Source organism: Mesoplodon densirostris, chromosome 4, assembly GCF_025265405.1.
Source record: "Mesoplodon densirostris isolate mMesDen1 chromosome 4, mMesDen1 primary haplotype, whole genome shotgun sequence".
NCBI classification, from domain to species: domain Eukaryota; kingdom Metazoa; phylum Chordata; class Mammalia; order Artiodactyla; family Ziphiidae; genus Mesoplodon; species Mesoplodon densirostris.
Genome location: NC_082664.1, coordinates 72,661,748 through 72,679,932, shown reverse-complemented (window position 1 = coordinate 72,679,932; position 18,185 = coordinate 72,661,748). Strand labels below are relative to the sequence as shown.

General features: G+C 38.6%; 1 pseudogene; it reads right to left on the bottom strand.

Annotated features, from left to right (window-relative positions):
* Positions 1–6,909: 6,909 nt before the first annotated feature.
* On the bottom strand, positions 6,910–7,004 carry LOC132489709 (U6 spliceosomal RNA; annotated as a pseudogene).
* Positions 7,005–18,185: the final 11,181 nt, after the last annotated feature.

The window sequence follows — 18,185 nt, the reverse complement described above, 5'->3', positions numbered from 1 at the left end:
ACAGCTGTGCCAACATTGCCGCCATCTTAGATACTTTGGTCTTGGTTCTAGGAGTGCACCAAGCCATATTGGACTTAGCAAATGCTTTTTCAGTACAGTATACCCCTGGCTGCTGAGTCACAAGATGAATTTGCCTTCATGTGGGATGGGCAGCAATGGACCTTTCAAGTGCTTCCCCAAGGCCATCTACACAGCCCCGTGATAGATCATGTGATGGTAGCCCGAGAGCTGTCCCTGTTTTCCTTCCCCACATCAGTAAAATGGGCCCATTACATTGATGACATAATGTTGACATGGGAAGACTTGTCTCTGCTGCAGGCCACTCTGTAGATTTTGCTGGAATATCTGTGAGCAAATGGATGGGCAATGAACCTGCAGAAAATTCAAGGCCCAGGCACTGCTGTAAAGTTCTTGGGAGTCATATGGGTGCATGACACAAGTATTGTCCCAGAGGTTGTTATCAACGGTGTGCAGGCCTATCCAAACCCTAAAAAATGTGGAAGAAGTGCAAGCTTTTGAGGGACTTGTGTTTGGGAGGACTTTTATTCCTCACTTGGCACAGTGCATTTGTCCATTATACTGCCTACTCCCTGGTAAAGAAAGGTCACATAGGGGATCAGAGCAACAAGCTGCCTTTGAGAAAGCAAAAATACTAGTGAAGCAGATTAAAGCTCTGGGCATCTCCAAAGTGGGGCTACAATTTGAGTTAAATGTGCCCATGACTCTGGAAGGTATGGGTTGGTCACTTTGGCAGAAACAACAGAAGGAGAGAGAATCCCTAGGATTTTGGTCCCAGCTCTGGAAGGGGGCAGAAAACTGGTATATTCCTGTAGAACAACTGTTCTTGTTAGTGTACACAGCACCCCTCCAGGTAGAGCCTCTTATGAAGGAACAGCATATCATGGTAAGAATGTCCCTTCCTTTCAAGAGGTGGATGGAGAATATGTTCCATCAACCCATCTCCACCAAGGCTCAACTTGTCACTTTGACTAAGTAGCATGCCTCTTTGCATCAGAGGAGTATCCTGTATGCCAGCCAACTGTCTGTAGAAATGCAGGTTTTACTAGGCCCTGTAAAATATGTATCAATAGATCCTCCAAATGCCCCCACTTCCTCTGGCAGCCTTTGTGGCCTGTAGAGAGGGAAGGGGGGAAATTCCCACTGATGCCTGGCATACAAATGGGTCTAGTCTGGGCAGACCACCCATATGGACTGCAGTCACTATTCAGCCCAACACTGACACCATCTGGCTGAAAAGAGGAATGAACTGAAGCAGCCAGTGGGCTGAACTCAGAGATTTGGCTGGTGATCATCACTCATGAGCCTTGGCCATTAACCCTTTGCACTGACAGTTGGGCTGTTCTAAAGGGGTTAACCCTATGGCTTAGACAATGGGAAGACGAGGTGTGGGTGATCACCAAGGTATGAATAAGCCCTTGTGGGGTCAGGATATATGGAAAGACATTTGGGCTTGCCTGCAAGGCCTGAGGCAGTCCTACTCTCTTCCAGCCCCTAGCTCATAAGGTGATGACACCCCTTGGCAATCAGGAAGTTAGTGCCCTAGCCCAGCTATGAGCCTAGCAACGGACCCTTCAGTAGACACAGCAGACTGGGTGCATAGGAGCAGCCACCATAGTACCTGGGTGGGATGGTGTATTGCTGAGGATGCCAGATTGCTCTTGAAATACAGTGACTTCATTAATGCAGTAACAGCATGCCCTGGGTATTCTAAAGGCAATTACCATAGGAATCTTGGGGCCATCCACCAGAGTTCCCAACCAATGAGAGATTGACAAATTGATTGTATTGGTCCCCTCCTTTTGAGTGAGGGTTCTAAATATACCTTGGCCTGTGTGGACACTGCGCCTGGCCTAACCCAAGCTTTCCCCATCACCATGCAAACCAGGCTGCCACCATTAGGGGATTAGAGAAGCTGAGTACCATGAAGAGATACCGTCATCCAGTAGACAGTCATTGGGGATCATATTTCAAAGGTCACAATGTACAAGACTGGGCAAAAGAACATGACATTGAATGGAGGTTCCATTTCCCTTGTAACCTATAAGTAGCAGGGTTGGTAGAAAGGAAGAATGGAAAATTAAATCAGCAAATTAAATAACTAGCTGGTAAAACCACCTTGGCCAGGTGGACTAAAATACTATCCCAGGCTTTAATACATTTAAATGATCAACCAGTAAGGCCTGTTGCCCCATATGTCAGACTAGGGACCCACACACCCAACACCATAAAGGTATGGAGTCTTGGGAGATGGTCATTGTCCCAACTCTCACCATGGATCACTGTGCTGTGCTGCTGAGAATACTCAGCTCCAGCACACCTGGCAAAGGTAATCTACTGGAATTTGCAATGGGTGAGTTACACCCTTGGATGAGCGGGAACTACTCAGTATCCACTCGGATCCCATTGTCCTGCTGCAAGCTGGACTTGTTGAAATGCACAGTACCTAGAATGGAACATACACTACTGAAAGAGGGGAGAAAGTGAGGGTGCCTGTCTGGCACATCCCACACCCAGTACATCTCCATGCCTGAAGTGCTGTTTCCCCAGCCAACATGTATGGTATGCACAACCAGGTCAGATTCCTAAAGCTGCTGCCATACTAACATCTAAGGATTGGGCCACAAGTGTAATTATTATAGAAGGGGAAGACCTTCCCATACAAGTTCCTATTAAATATCTATCTTTTTGACCTTAGACTCCCTCTGCTCCTGTGGCATCCAGTCATGGAATGGGCACCTAATGATAATACCTTTCTACAGTGGGCCTCCTCTTAGTAAGCCTGGCAAAGGAATCCATCCAACTGTTGAGTATGTGGTCAGTTGCCCCTCTCTAGCTCATCAGGATTGCCATGGAGGGTATCACCACTCTAGGAAGGGGACTGGAAGTCACTAAAGCAATAAATTAAGGAATAATAAGCTAAGATTAGGACTCTCAATTCATCTGATATTACCAATACTGATCCAGAAGCCTGGCCTGTGTCACGCACTATTAATAAGGCTAGGTATGGGTATTCTTTTTCTGTCAATCAAGCTACCTAGGCAGCCCATCAAACTGCTGACCAGAAGGTCCTAAAAATACCACCATTAGAATCATGGGTGGCTACACTCATATTTGGGATGGATGCATGTGGCTTACCCTGGGTTATGGACATTTGTACACTAGTGCCCCCTATGTTGGGGACAGAAAAATCACTCTAAACAGAACCAACCCAAGTGTACCAGGGATATGAGCTAGATATCACCAGAACTGTGTAGTCATTCTGTCACATGAAAGAATGGTGACTGGTTTGGCACTGACTGTTTGCACTGGCCAGGTATTTATTGGGTAGCCCTGAATGGGATCCAGTAGTTGTGTGGCAAAAATCTTTGGGCTCCTGCACCCTGGGTTTTCCCTGGACATAGGAGACAGTCTGCCCCATGGTAACAAAACTTGCAAACCACCATCTCCTCAAGGCCAGATGGGCATGTTCTGTTTCCTACTGGAATGATCATTTGGCCACCATCTCTGTTCCCTCCGTTGGCCTAAAGGACATTAATAGCACTCATAGAAGGCCTTACTAAATTCACCCAGAAAGTCTTAAATGATAGATGACAAAGTCTGTTCTTACTGAACACTGAAGTGTCTCTAATGAGAAAATCTGTCCTCCGAAATAGGATGGGTTTGGACATTATTACTGCCTCTCAAGGAGGCATCTGTGCCATTATCCAAACAGAATGTTGTGTATTCATACCTGATGAATCCACTAATACATAATCTTTATTAAATCACATGAGAACACAAGTGAACGCCATGAGTGACTTGACCCACAGCCTAGGGGACCTAATAAATCAGTGGTTCAGATCCTGGGGTGGAAAAAATTATTACTTATTTTGGGAATTATTATCTTAATCTGGTTTTCCTCTTGCATGTGCCTGTACTGTTGCTGTGGTATCTGCCTGCAGGACAACGAGATAGCTGCCAAATGAGCCACTTCCATGGTAGTAAAACCTGCTGACTGCTCAGGGCACAGTATGCTGGGGGCAGGGGGGTGGGGCTTGTAAGGCCAACAGCTGGTTGATCTTCTAGCCGGACCTGAGCAATTGGAGGCTCCTTACCTGCTCCTCTGTCCTTAAAATGTACGTTCTGGGGCTTCCCTGGTGGCGCAGTGGTTGAGAGTCCACCTGCCGATGCAGGGGACACGGGTTCGTGCCCCGGTCCGGGAGGATCCCATATGCCGCAGAGCGGCTGGACCCGTGAGCCATGGCCGCTGGGCCTGCGCGTCTGGAGCCTGTGCTCCGCAACGGGAGAGGCCACGGCAGTGAGAGGCCTGCGTACCACCAAAAAAAAAAAAAAAAAAAAAAAAAAAAAGTGCGTTCTGCACTAGGAGCTGCTTCAAGGACGCAGCCTTGAGGGAGTCTGTGTTATTGAGACCATCTGGACTGTATACAAGACTGAACCCTGTTAAGGCCTCTATATAAGCTCTTAAGATTCTGTTGGGCAGGTGCAGAGACCTACTCATCTTGCAGCCACCTGCCTACCAATCTGGAGTGGCCCTCCTCTTTCTCCAATCTCTCCTTGCCTTTCACATACATGGGCTAGTTGTGAATTTCACCCGGAAAATCCCAAGGTTGCAAACCCCACCAGGTCAAAGTTGTACATGTCTCCCTTCACTTCCTCACCCTGATGATGTTGTAAACATAAAGAAGCACCTTGAATAGAATATTGTAAACAGCATGGCATCTATGGCCCCTGTAGTCATGGCCTTCATATTGGAAAGCCTCTACATTTTTAGTCTTGCTTCAATAATCTTTGTCAGTGTAACAATCTCCAAGAAAACCGCTGCATCCAAGGACTATTTTGTTTATTAATTTGTAACATTTGGGGCTGTCACAGGTGTGAATTGAGAACCCAGTCAGTCAATATCAGAAGCAACAATTGAAAATCTTCCCCAGCAATTGCCAATACAGTAACTCCTTTGAAAACGTAGGGTGAAATGCTCAGTTGTAAGGGGCCTGTGGGGCTGTGAGATTCTAAGGAGGAGCGCAGAGCTGCGCACAGGGAGGGCAGTGTTGGCCAGGCTCCTGCTTCTGCTCTGGCTCCTGGTCCTGTTGTCTGGTTAGAGCCCGACTCGGAGCTACTTTTGACTTCTTTCGGATGATAACCTTCTCTGGGGAATCTGAATTGCCTCAAACAGCAATTCCCCAAATTTCCATTTGGTATTCTCCAATGCAAATGCCCCTTCACCAGGATTTAGAGGTTAAGTCATGCATGTGTTTTCACAATTTCAGTCAATATTTTGGTGGCATTCTTTTACTTAAGGAAAGTCTCTGCTATAAAGGTTAGTTCCAGCATGCCTAGAGTGTTTTGGAAAAGTAAGAGGTGTACCAAGACAATGTTGATTCCTAGTCAAGGCATGAATTATACTGATTAATAGTGCTGCTTTTCAACTGAGAGGCCATGATGAGTTTCTGGTGGTTTGTAGCGTCTTGTGAGGTGTTATTTATCAATAACAGTGAGAGGCTGGTTTACACCTGCTTTAAGTGAGACCCCCGAAGGGTTCTTCCAGTGGGGCTGGTTACTTCACAAGAATATGCCGAGATTAGGTCCCCTGGTTTTTATATGTTCTGTGCCTACCTTGGTGGTTTCCAATTTGAGAAAGTACATCGACTGCAGTCCTGTGGATGGAGGACAATCAGAGCTAGCTCCTGGCTTCTCCTGATCTATGCTGTGAGGTGGCCTTTCCTTGAGATTCATTTCCTTACTTCAATGCCACTGCTATTTTGTATTCTTTTCTGGCTGTAACCTTTAGATTCTTAAGCATTATCATTGCAAGTCCTGTGAGAGTTCTTCGGAGATTGAAACTTGTCTGATTGCCACCGTTAGTGAAGCCTCCAACAAGAAAAACAAAGAACAAAAATAAATAAACCAAAAAAGGCAGAAGAAACTGAGGGAGTGCAAGGAAGAGAAAAAGCAACAAAAATAAAGCAAAAAATCTCTAACTCATATCCTCAAGAAGAAAAGATGTTTGTTTATTCTGTCCAAAACAATAGACTTAGAGGTTATTTGAAAAAAAAAAATTGTAGAATGTTTGGGAGATAGAGGAAATCTAAAAAGCAGGAAAAAAGGCAAAGCAATGGAAAATAGTGGAGAAAAGATCCATATGTTTAAATATTTTCTAATAGAAGTTCTAGAATATCAGAGAAGATTGGGTGGGAAAATTGACAAATAAATAATTCATGAGAGTCCCTAGAACAGAAAAAAAATTACTCCATATTGAAAAGTTATTAACTGAGTACCAGCCCAATGAATTAAAATGTTCCCAACCAAGATATACCATTATCATGCAATTTTGTAATACCAGATATAGGAGAAAAGTTTTCAGAGGGAAAAAAGAAAACACACCAAAACACAGGATTATGTGATTATAGTATTCTAGCAATACAGAGAAAACTCTAAAATACTTCTGAAGTAATTTTTTTAAAGTTATTTACAAAGGATGACTTAAAATTACAAAATTAGGGCTTCCCTGGTGGCGCAGTGGTTGAGAGTCCGCCTGCCGATGCAGGGGACATGGGTTCGTGCACCGATCCGGGAAGATCCCACATGTGCCGCGGAGCGGCTGGGCCCATGAGCCATGGCCACTGAGCCTGCGCGTCCGGGGCCTGTGCTCTGCAACGGGAGAGGCCACAACAGTGAGAGGCCCGCGTACCGCAAAAAAAAAAAAAAAAAAAAAAAAAAAAAAAATTACAAAATTAGAAAATTACAACAATTTCAAAACATGTCTATATTTGGAAGTCTTGAGCATAGGCATATGCCCCCCAAAATGTATCAAGATTCTTTTTCATGATATGAAGCAAGGTGTTATGCAGTTGTTTTAGCGTGTGTGTGTGTGTGTGTGTGTGTGTGTTCAAAATGCTTCATGAATTTACATGTCATCTTTGTGCAGGGAGAATGCTAACCTTCTCTGTATCATTCCAGTTTTAATATATGTGCTGCTGAAGCAAATACTCATTTAGGATTTTGATTAATATAAATACTACTAACTAAGATAATCAGAAAAACTATTTTAAGTGTTGCAAATAGGGATCACATATTACTGCAATAGGAGAGACAATAAATCTTTCTAAATCACTAACTACCCTGTGCTGGGCCTAAGGACACTAGAAAGTAAAATGTTGATGTATTGACAACTATTTAAGTGTTAGATGTTTAGAAAATATTAAACATTTTAATTAAAAAAAAGGTAAGTTTTGGAAATTTACCATTTTGATCACTGCAACATGTGATAGTGACTGGATATCATCCCTGATAATTATGGGTTTCTATGTAACAGTGAAATGTAATCACAAAGAACAGCCATCACAGGAAGCAGAACTTGAAAAAAGGTATTTATCATTATATCACTTGATTCATTCCTATGTTATGCAGTCTTGGCACCCATGTTCCAGAGAATTTAGCCTCTACATTTCCAAAAAATATTTTGAAAGTCACTACAAATATTCTGGTTTTTATTCCTTCTCAAAGAAAGTCATCTCTTTCCTTATCCTCTTTTTTATATTGCATGATATACACCTTGGTAGCAGGGAATAGAGAGGAGAAATATGTTTCTTTGCTATTAAAATAGAGACTCTCATAAACAATGTGTTTCTATGGCCATAGTGCCTGTGCATGTGCCAGTATATGTTTGTTAACCTTATCAACGTTTAATCCTTAACTGTACTGTAGGAGATTACTTAGTACAGGATTTCTTTTTATAACCTCATAGAAGTGAGTTTTGAAGGAGGAATAATTTTTGTTGTGTTATTTACTGCATGCGGTGCAGCTCAGTAAATAAATTGTACACAGATATAGTTTACTGTATAAAGGAGAACTCTATCCAGAGCAAAGATGACTACACTGGCGTGCTCTGCACTAATCCCTCATGCTTTTTGTATTTGTGCCAAAGTACTTTTGGTAATATTAATTGAGAGGGAACCACATGGTATTTTAAATAGAGTCATGGGAATTTGTCCCATTATACAGCTGAGTAACTGTACAAAACATCCATCAATAGTGACCACAACATAGAATATTGCATTGTGGCATCAACCCAAGACATTACGTTTACCTAATCATTGACTTCACATTTATCTCAATCTATTTCAAGACAAGAAATGAAATGTTTGCTGCAAAATTACATTTCCAGCAATTTCTGATAAAGGAAGGAGATGAACTTTGGAGCAGTTGTTTTCTAAATGGATTTTTAAGACATGTTATATTGGGTCTTGAGTTCATTGATTTGTATTGGACCAAAAGGCACAGGTTGAAAGGGGACAGCTCTCCAGTAGAAGAGAGTTGGAAGGAGATTGCTTGTTCCCTGAATCAGAGGCATCAAGCCAAATTAAAAAACCTCCTCACAGAGCAAATTTCTTTTGATTCCTTAAAATTTCAAAAGCCTATAAGCACAGTGACATCTTATATCTTTTGGGACATTTTAAAGAGAAAAATGCATTACTTCAGTAGATAGCCCAAAGAATTGGAAATGGGATATAGGACCTTTTACCCTTGGGTTACCATATGATGAATGCCACCCAGGTTTAAAATGATCATAATTCTTTCCATTGTGTTGCACTGTGGTCATTTATGGAGTAGTCATAAGATTTCATCAAGATAGAAACCCTTGGATTCCTGGATAGGAGGCTATCATAGATCATTCATTTTGATTTCCGAACCTGAGAAAAAACTATGCTAGTTGTTTGTGAGAATATATTGACTTATCGTAAAGTAGAATAAAAGGCAAAGCTCTCCCCAGTTTAGCATTAAAATTTTATTAATGAAGCATGCAAACATAAAGCCTTTAATTGTTTTATCCCCAGCTAAAATAACTACAGATTCTCTTTCCATTCACTAAATCAAATCCATTTTTTAATTCCATTAAACTATTTGCTTCAGTATTATCCTGTGGAAATAAAATGCATTAATAAAAACAAAGTTTAATTCTTGTCTCTTAATACCATTAACTGTTTTTCTCATCCTTTCAGCAGATAAAATGTAAGTAAGAAGGCAAATAATAATATACAGATAGCATTTTCTCTTCCCTTTTCATAATTTTGGTAGTTATATTTCTCCACCATTAAGGACGATGAGTTTGCTGTTTTTTGGTTTTGGTTCAGTGCTTCCCTTTGGAATTCAATTTTAAAACATTTATCAACATAAAGCATCCATACAAATGAGTTGCATGGAAATTCCAAGCTATTTTGAAGAGAACCTGAGAGGTTCTTGTGCAGTCAATAACGTCTTATCCCTATCTTGCTTTCAAGCTATTGAATTCAGGGAATGGTTGTGTCGCAGGAATCTCTCATCAAGGGATCTTGGTTTTAAGAGCATCTGATGGGACTAATCAGTGATTCTGTGGATGCCTTCTATTCAAAGAATCAGGTCATGCACTGCTCTGGCACAGAGAGTTGCTTATTTTTCTAGAGAAAGAATGTTAGAAAAGAAGTGGTAAAAAAAAGAAAAAGAAAGAAAGAAAAACAGAAACACACACAAACAAAACAAAAACCTTGCAATGTTCTCCTTTTGAATAAATCCAGGGTTATTCATTTGATTTTGAATTCAAGATGCCATGGTTCAAAAAGTGTTTATTTTTATTTTTTCCATTTCTCTCTCCAAATTATAGAGAAAATAACTGGCTTTAAAATGGAAAATAAATTGTTATTGGCCATTTTAGACTTGTAAATAATCTACTCAAAGGCTTACAAATGGATGGAATGCAAATTCCAAGCTATTTCAAAGAGAACCTGGGAGGTGTTATTTTAATGATTTATAAGGGAAACTGGTGTGATGATATACTCAAAATGCATCTGAGCCTCTCATTTCTTCAGTCTACAATATTCAGACGTTCTTTCCCTCCTTATCTTTCTTATTCTCTTTCTTCCCTCTCTCCCTCTCTCTCATTCTTTCTTTAATGCTCTGAAAGGAAATCAGCATGTTTCTGACTTTTCCATTATTGCTTCAGTTTGGGGAGGAGACTAGATGATAGATATCCTACTGATTGTAAAAATAGAGTTTAAATATTAGAGTTACAAGCAGGTTGATATCAATAAATTATATTCCTGAAGAGCCTAAGCACATAGCAAGCTAGAGTGCTGAACAAATTTTAGCTGATGGTGTTGAATTTCATATTTAATGGTGTAGTCATGAGTTTGAAGCTGGTAAAATTTATAAAGATCATACTCTAACTGAATGTGATAATTTCAATGCATAATTCATCATTTCACATCAAATCTGCATCCCAGAAGACAGTCTATATCTATGAAAAAAACATTAACGGGTAAATATGAGATTAGATGATCAGAGACTACATTGTACCACATGAAGCTATCATAAGTGATAACTAATAATATACTATATGCACTATACTTTCTTCTTCAGTTTTGACTGAGATTATGTAGGATGTGTAAAGATATTAATGTCATCTACAAATAAACGTATGGAAATACTTCTTTTTAGCATGTTCCATATGTGGAGTTACTTTTGTGGTGGTTTTTGTTTTGATATTTTGTTTTCATTTAAATGAGTTTAGCTCTTACCTGTTGGCAATCCACCTTAAATTATCCATGATATTGACTCAAATCCACATTTTACATTGTGTAAAACAAATCAATGACAATCTACACCCCCCCCACCTCTGCCTCAAGATTAGGGTAATTCCCTTTGTGGCTTACATCATCATAATCCTCCCTGGCTCAGAGCTTCTTCTTCAACAGATTAATTTCATGGATCAACTCAGTATCCTATCCATACTTCCCATTCCACACACACTTGGATGTAAACTGTCCACTCGTGAAACTACACACACAGTCTCATGAGATATTTATGTGTGCTGCATAGTTTACTTATCAATTTAGGAAATGGTAACAACATCCCCCACATTGTCTATTTCTGACTAAATAATAGCATTTGTTCTAAAAGTAGGTTTTGTTCCTCCCCAAGTTTTCACTGGTAATTCTTCATTTGCCATGCTGCTCAAATAATGTCTGTCCTTATGACACCTTTTTGATTGTTTTTCCTTCCTTTACTCTTCTCCCTTTTCATGGTGGAGAAATCATTGGAGAAGCAGACAAAAGATTCTATTTATTTCTCATGCAAAGGAATTTAGTACTCCCTCATTTTCCCCTTTCCATCTAGACTGTGACAGTGACCCTTTTCTCCATCAAAGATGTTTCTAAGCAAGGACAGTTAACCCTCAGGACAATTTCTTATTCGGTTTTTTCAATACTGTAAGTATTTATATAGATAAAATGTGAGACAATGGAATCTGTTACCCGTATACAATTCAGTTTGTCAAGATCATATTTCCTTCCAAGAATATAAGAACCTGGTAATCACACTCAGCAATTTGTCACTGGTTGGTCTCTCACCAAATAACATGTAGTTAATTATTATCCTGAAATCAATTTTCTTCCAACCCCAAGTATATGGGAACACCACCAATGGAATTTTTGCTAAATTCACACGTTAGGATGCTGATGACTTCAGTGGTACATTTTTTAAAAATTTAACTCCTATTATGTGCCTACCAAAATATGAGACACTGAGATTATAGCCGTGTAGACAAAATCACAGAACATCTCTCATAGAGCTCACTAACAGAAAAGTTAGATCTTTCTCAAAGCTGTATCCTTCTGGCGATTTAGCTTCCAGTGTCCTAAAAATTGATGATTTCAGGGCCAGGGAGCTTCAATTTGAAATCTTGATATAGCTTTTGAATATTTCCCAGCACCAGTTGAATATAAATAAATAATAATACTGCTAAATATGCCACTGGTATCAGTACATTACCTGTATGATGAGATCCCCAAAAGATCACCAGAAAAATATATTGAAGTATTTCTAAGTTTATTACACTTTCTGCAGTAAGACAGAACATTTTGAAATAGCTTTAGTAGTGTCTCAGAAGAGGGAATTCAGGAGAGGGTATGTATAGGATTTTTAAAGCCTGGGCTAGGTGATTACATGATGACTCTTCTAAATTGAGAAACTGGTTGGTGTTGATAGAGTTTGTGAGATAATTGCTTTGGATTGGAGAGCAAGTGTCTTTGAGCAAGACTTGAAAAGTCACTTTTTATAAGTAAGTTATTTTAGTTGCTTCATAGTTTTCCAGGAGTATGTATTTCATGGAGCAGCTAACTTATTTTTGTTTATTTTCAATATTATTTAGCCTAGGAAAAGTAGTGTATGCCCAATATCAGCCTTGTGTAATACAGGACTCAAATTATGTTGTTTCAGGTTTTGGCTCACTTAGGAAAATAACATATTAGAAAGGTCTTAGAACATTTTTAGACATTTTTAGTGAGGCATATTCGTGAAACTTTTAATTATGATAGATTTTGTCTTTGAGGCTTTATTTTGCTATATGCTTTAGTCATATAGGACCTAAAGTCAACACCATTTGCTTCAGTTGGGAAAAAATAAATAAATAAATATATATATATATATATATATATATACACACACACACACACACACATACATATATAATACTGCATAATACATAATATATAAATATGTATAACATATTTATATATTAAACATATATGATTTTCCTTTCTTGTTTTATTTCTTTGGGGAGGGGGGATCTTTCCACAGTATTGTACCAAAGATCCTGCAGCCCTACTACTATCAAATTCTTTTCTTTATAATTAATCTTGCATGTTTCATCTATGGTGAGTCATTTTGGAAAAATAAACTCAACATTATTGAATACATTTTTACCTGTGTTTTTCCCTCTTCATGAAGTGCCCTTCTTTCTCTGTGTGCCTAGTTAACATTTTGTTATCCTTCAAGACTCATTACAAGCATTTCATTCTTAGGGAATATTCTAATGACTTAAGGCAGAATGAATTTTTCCTAATCAAATAATGCATTATAAATAGTTTTGGAAAATTCATAGTTTCCTAAGGAAAAAAAAACTTAACTAAATGATTAATAAACATGAGATACATTTGTTGGTAATACAAATAATGGCAAAAAAATGTGTTTAAAAATTCATTTGTCACAGATAAAGCAAAGAAGGGATGAGATGGTCTCACAGAAACCAAAGGTAGAAAGCTGCACTGGGATAAATGAAACTAAAAGAAAACCTGTTCCAAATGTCAAAAAATGCAGGATAGAAAAGTACAATGACAGTGAATTGAACATAAAGTTTAGAAGTTTGAGGTAATAACAAGTTTGTCAAAGTAGCTTAAATGTAAGGGTGGAGATAAAAACAGGATTTAAGGGGGCCGAGGTGTAATTGAGAAGACAGGAACAATTATAGACCACACTCAAAAGGTTGGGTGTGATAGTGGAGAGAAATTATGTAGAAGGACCCATAGTTAGGGCTGGGAGCTCTTTTGCTTTACAGGATGGGAAAACAACAGATGGAATATTTATAACTTGGGAGGGAAAGAAAGAAGGTAAGATAGTTGTATTAAAATCCAAGAAGATGTAAAATGCGGTAGTAATGAAGTAAAACATGAGTAGTAGTATTATTCTTGAACTGGAAAAGTGGCATAGGTTACAGAGATGGGGAGAAAGAGGGAAAGTGGCTGCAGATGTAAATAAGTGCCTGAATCAAGATTAATATATATGTGAAGATGGATGTAAGGCAATCAGAGAAAGAAGTGTGTGCTGGCTGAGTAGGAGACTTAAGGGAAGGAGGTCTGGAATAACAATTGCAATAATAAAAGTTGCTCATCAAGGATAATTAAAAAGATTGGTAAATTGCTTTGAGAGGTCAACTAAGTTTGGAAACTGAGAATTTATAATGGCAACAAAGTACAAATTTCTGTAATTTTTATCAGAAGCTCTTAGAATATGAATTGATTTCAGTTAGAGAAAACCATATTTTAGGATGGAGATCTTTTTGAGGACATTTTTGCATGTGAGACAGAAAATCAAGGGGGAAGAGGCTTAGGATGTTAGTGAAATATACTCAGCCAAAGGGGCTAAATTTGGGTACGTGAGTCAGCTCTCCCAGTGGCAACAAACAGCCCCAAAATCTTAGTGGATAGTCCAACAAGCTTTTAAGATTTGATGACAGATCTGCAGGTCAGCCTTGGTTAGGCTCTGTTCTACTCTTTGTCTTCTTAAAAGAATCTTCTCTAACATGGCACTTGTCATGGCCAGTGACATCTCATTGGCCAAAGCAAGCCATTTCACATGGTCCAGCCTGACCATGGGATAGGTTAATACACACGTCCTATAGGGAGGCCTGGAAAATGTAAGATATATAAAACTGTTCAGGGAAGGGAGTGGATAATTGGGAAGAAGAATAAAATATATCACATTGAACAGGAGGGATGTGAGGCTTAGTGGTAATTTATGGGTTAAAATAAAATGAAGTGGAAGGGGACTGAAGATTAAAACAGTAATGAGTTTAAAGAGAAGAAAGGACAGCTCAGAGATTTATATACTTATATTTATATTGGATGGTAGCTAAAGTTTCTGACGTAGACAACATTCTAGACCTTTCCACTGATGCTAAGTGGTCTACCTCAGAAACATTAGCTACCATCCAATGAAAGATCTAGATTGAGGTCTTGATAAAACGTTGCTGAGATAGTAAAATGGTGGTGGATTTTATTAGGGATAATTGTGTGACTAGGATTTAGGGTTGTCACCATATGAATGTTGAAAATATCTAATTTAATAACAAGAGCAATAGGGGAAAATAAATCAGTGAAATCCTGAACTTCCAGGAAAATGGACGAGTAGCTTGGTGGGGTAAATAAACATCTACATGTAGAGCGGGTGTTGAAGACTTCCAGTTTTCATTTTCTGCAAGTAAGGAGCTTGAATGTCTCCACTCTGTCCTAACAACAAATAAAAAGCTAAACAGATTGAAAAATTAACAGCTTTTCTTGGATCCTTAAGAGAGGGGAGGACACAGGGTAAACTACTGCCCTGAGAATGGAAAGACAGACCTGCAAATACAGCAGGTCTCACCTTACCAGAGAGCAGAGACTCATGAGCAGAAACTGCTGTGGGAACCAGTACCTGGGTGAGAACACCAGAACTGTAATTGATGAATTGCTGGAAGCTAGGTGTGGAAAAATTTGAGAGTTAAAAAATTCATGAGCTAGTGGCATAGTCTTTATTTAAACGATAGTATAGCTGTATTTCTCCTTTCTTGAATTGTCTGTATCTCATTATATTTAAGGATGGCAAAATATTTAAGAATTTTATACAGTAAACTCAATAAATACTTGCTATCAAACAATAAAAAAAAAAAATCATGAGGACCCACTGATCAGCATTCCCCAGTCTTGTGAGGTTTACCACTAGGAGTTCAACAAGATTCCCACAATAAATAGCAGAGAAAAATCCCCTCAAGCCACCTGCTGGAGGAGGCGAAAAGGAACCATTTTGAAATAAGCCAGAGCACTCAGCTCTTCTCAAAAAGGCTTGCCCTCACGGGAAACTTGTTAACCAGAGCCTAAATGGCTGGGATATGATCTGAGACTGACTTACCTGGGGAAGGAAAGTACCCAACTCCAGGCCATTCTAGCCATCCTCTCTCACCTAAGGGGAGAGAAAAAAAAATTAAACATTTGTGAAGTTCAAAGTCCAGAGGCATAGGCTCACTAAGAGAATGAGACCTAATCATAGGACTATAGGACCCTTCCTCTCCCCCCACACATCACCACCACATTACTAAAGAGCTATTTATAACAGTTCCTTTTACCCAGTACATCATGTCTGGCTATCAAGTAAAACTTTACAAAACTTACGGAAAGGCAAAAAAACACAATGTGAAGAGACAGAGCAAGCATCAGAACCAGATGTAGCAGGGATGTTGGAATTATTAGACTAGGAATTTAAAACAACTCTGATTAATATGATAAGGGCTCTAATGGATAAAGTAGCATGCAAGAACAGATGAATAGTATAAGCCGAAAGATGGGAAATCCTAAAAAAGAACAAAAAAGAAATGCTAGAGGAAATCCTAGTATTGTAGGATATGTAAGGGTCAAAAAAGAAGGATAATAATTTGGGAAATTGTTACACACACGCACATATATGTGTGTATATATATATGTACACACACACATACATATATATCATATGGATAGAAAACAACTCAAATGTTAAAGTAAGAGGTAGCAAAACCTATTAATTCAGTTTGTTATTTATATTAAATTTGGGTCAAGTCTAGATTTATTTCCCCTTTACTTTCTGGTTGGCCTAAAATACATGTAAATGGACATGCTGGAAGGAAGTAGTCATAAAAGTGGGTCTGAGAGAGGACATGTGCTATTTCAAATAGGATGCACAAGGATAACACAAAGGAGTTTAATACAAATGATCACTATAGAGCCAGTCTAAGCCAAGTCTCTCCACTGGAAGAAAACCTGCCTCAGAGATATATTATTTTTTGAAGTTATTCATAGCAACTTTGAATGTACTCAGGCAATCAAGGCAAGTTTTAGAGTTTTTCTCAATATTTTTACTAAAAGTCTAAGGTTATTTTATATCAAAAGGAGTTTCAGCTCTCAGTGTTCTTTTATAAGTTAAGCAAACACTGTAATGTGTATCTTGGAAAACTTCAAAAATCCCTGTCCAAGCTTACGGCTGTCTAGGCAGACTGTGAGCTTTTAATATCGCAAATTACGTAACTTATTTTGTTTTAGAAAAAAGATCTTAATAGTATTACAATTCATGGGTACTGGCTTGGTTCCATTAAGTTTTTACAAAACTTCTTCAAATACTTACTAGTCACATACTCATTAGAAAATCAGTTCCAAACAAGCATCCAAACATAAAAGACACAATAGATATCTGTTGCTGCTTAACAAATCACACCAAAAATTAATGGCTTAAAAAACTTTTTATTTTATTATGGTTTCTGTGGCTCAGGCATCCAGGCATGGCTTATGTGAGTTCTTTGCTGTAGTCTCTCACAAAGTTGCAACCAAGGCCAAAGTCTATGGTTTTATCTGATGACTCAACTAGAAAAGGGTCTAATTTCAAGCTCCCTCAGTAGTTCTTGGCAGCATTCAGTTCCTAGGGGTTGTTGGACTGAGGACCTCAGTTCCTCAATGGTTGTTGGTCAAAGGCCCTTGTAGTTCATGCCATGTGGGCATTTCCTGCATGGTAGTTTGCTTCATCAACCCTGTAAACCAAGAAGGTAATGGAGAAAGTCTGCTAGCAATACAGAAGTAACAGTCTTTTATAATACAATCACAGAAATGAGATCCTTCCCCTTTGTCACAGTCTCTTGGTGAAAAACAAGTCATATGTTTCACCAACACTCAGCACATGAGTGTTGGTAAGGACATAAGTACTAGGAGGTAGAAATCATTAGGGACCATTTCAGATGTCTGCTTATCACATACCTTTCCTTAATTTTATTTATTTTTTACTTTTTACTTTTTATTTTTTCTTTCTATTTTTAACTTTTTCCAGCTTTATTGAGATATAATTGACATATAACATCGTGCAAGTTCAAAGTATATAATGTTATGACTTGATATGTGTGTATATTGTGAAACGTTTACCACAATAAAGTTGGTTAATACATCCATTGCCTCACATAGTTACAATATTTTTTCTTGCGGTGAGAACATTTTAAGATCTACTCTCTTAGCAACTTTCAAATGTTCAATACAGTATTATTAACTAACTCATCATGCTGTACATCATATCCACATAACTTATTCATCTAATAACTGGAAGTTTGTACCCTTTGACCACTTTCACCCATTTATCACCCAACCCCCCAATCCACACACACACACCCCTGGCATTTACCAGTCTGCTCTCAGTTTCTATAAATTTAGGATTTTTTTTTTTTAAGATTCCACATATAAATGAAATCATACAGTATCTGTCTTTCTCTGACTTATTTTACTTAGTATAATGCCCTCAAGGCAATCTATGCTTTGGAAAATGGCAGGACTTCCTTCTTTTTGTGGTTGAATAATATTCCATTGTATATATACCACATTTTCTTTATCCATTCATCTGTCTGACACTTTGGTTGTTTCCATGTCTTGGCTATTGTGAATAATGCTGCAATGAACACAGGAGTATGGATATCTTTTTGAGATAACAGTTTTGTTTCCTTTGGATGTATACCCAAAAGTTGAATTGCTAGCTCATATGGTAGTTCTATATTTAATTTTTTGAGGAATCTCCATACTGTTTTCCATAATGGCTGC